Source organism: Echinops telfairi, unplaced genomic scaffold (assembly GCF_000313985.2).
Source record: "Echinops telfairi isolate 266 unplaced genomic scaffold, ASM31398v2 ScPeMD7_7469;HRSCAF=8507_0, whole genome shotgun sequence".
NCBI classification, from domain to species: Eukaryota; Metazoa; Chordata; class Mammalia; order Afrosoricida; family Tenrecidae; genus Echinops; species Echinops telfairi.
Window position 1 is genome coordinate 60,681,677 of NW_022111372.1, and position 1,922 is coordinate 60,683,598.

The 1,922-nt window shown below is 48.3% G+C and overlaps 1 non-coding gene across 1 annotated transcript; it reads right to left on the reverse strand.

Moving 5' to 3' along the window:
- Window positions 1-1,450: 1,450 nt before the first annotated feature.
- Window positions 1,451-1,613, reverse strand: LOC115873615. Its single transcript, XR_004048507.1, has one exon. It is a non-coding gene; the product is annotated as a U1 spliceosomal RNA (small nuclear RNA).
- Window positions 1,614-1,922: the final 309 nt, after the last annotated feature.

Below are 1,922 nucleotides of genomic sequence, written 5' to 3' on the forward strand. Positions count from 1 at the left end.
ACAAACTAGTTGCTTCAACAGACTCAAGCAACATGTGTGAGAATGGTACAAGTTTGAGCGGTGCTCCACGTGTTGTCTCGAGGCCACGTGTTCGGATGGCTTCTCCAGAGAAGCACAAGTGACACTTGTATGTGCATGCATGAGACTTATATCCACTTGTATGTGCATGCATGAGACATATCCAAAAGTGGCTCACACAGTTGTAGAAGCTGGTAAGTTGAGTCCCGTTCAAGTCTGTGGGTCAGATATAAGCAGGAGATGTCTCCTGGCTCCTGATGAACGGGCAGCAGGCAGTTGAAGCTGGAGGACAACAGGCTGGTGGCTGCTAAGCTGAATGCTTCTGAGTTCAGTGCAACGAATCCAAGGTCTGCAGTCTGCTGATGGCTCCTGGGATCAGCAGGTGGCGCAGGATCCAAATCCAGCGGAAGTCTACTACCTTCCGAACAGTGTCATCTGTGCCAAGAGAAGGCCACAACTGGAATAAAGTCTCCTTCGATCAAATCAGATTGAGGAGGTCTATTCTCCCCACGTCGCTTGCCGGCTTCACAGAAGATCCGATCATAGAGTTGACCACACTATGTGAGAGCACCACGTGGGAGAATCCTACCTACCCAAGTTCATATAGAACTGAACTATCACAGATCACTATAAATGGGACCTAACAGAACCACAGCCAACAGCAAAGGGGGATTCTTGGTAGGGTAGTGGTTAAGTGCCGAGCTGCTATCTGAAAGGGGGGCAGTTTGAGCTCACTGTTTCGTCCCTACAAGAAAGGTGTGACAGGCTGTTTCTGTAAAGATTACAGATGTAGAACCTTCTGCGGCAGTGCTCCATGAGTCAGAATCCACTTGGCAGCAATGGGATGCAGGAGATACCAAAGGAGTTCCTGGATGGTGCCAATGATTGTTAACACGCTGGAGGGTTGAGTCCACCCAGAGGCACTGTGGAAGAAAGGCCTGGTGATTCACACCCCAAACCTCAGCCATTGAAAACACTAGGAAGCACAGTTTTGCTCTGACACTCATGGTGTTACCTTGAGTCAGCAGTGACTGAACGGCAATTGGTAGAGAACAAAAGCACTCTTGTTTCCATTTGATTAAAACCATACGACGTTATTCTCCACAGGGACACCCAAGCTAGGAGATAGTCTTCCTAACATCCTAGCAGTCTCTAACCGCAAACGCAGGGCTTTCTGCATTGTCATCTCAACCCTGACTCGGAAGCTCAGGTCCCCCAGCCTGACCTCTAAGAGTAGAACACAACCTAGGAAAGGCTTGATGTGTTGCGGATCATGCCTTTGTGTTTAAACGTTTAATTATGATAACCCTTGCTGTTGTTTGTCCGAGTCTATCTTGTTTAAGATTTGGGCAGCCCTTCTGGAATCTGTGTAACTCTTGTCAAATTTAGGACATGGTCAGTCATCATTTAAAAAAAAAATTTTTTTCTTTATCAGGGGAGAGCGCGAACGCAGTCCCCCACTACCACAAATGATGCAGCAGAGTTTCCCACATTTGGAGAAATCTCAGGGTCAGCACGTCCGGAGTGCAACGGGTGAGCCTCGCCCTGGGAAAACCACCTTCGTGATCATGGTGTCTCCCCTGCCAGGTGAGTCATCATTTCTTCAAGTGCCTGCGCAGCCCTCTCTATCCAGGAAAGTCATCGCTTGCCTCCATTCTGCTCCGGAGCTCGCTCACGGAGCCCTTTATTTGAGCTATTCTACTTCTCAGTGCGGGAATGTCCATTGGGTTCTGCGTGCCATGGTTTATTCCAGTGGTTTCTTTCCTGAGACTTTGGCGTCTCGGCTGCACTTTCTTTCTTTTTCATGTGTGTGAGTTTGTAATTGCATGCTGGAGCATTTTTATCATGGCCCCTTCAAATGGGTGGCAGATCATTCTAATGTAGCTCGTGTTCATTCTAGCATC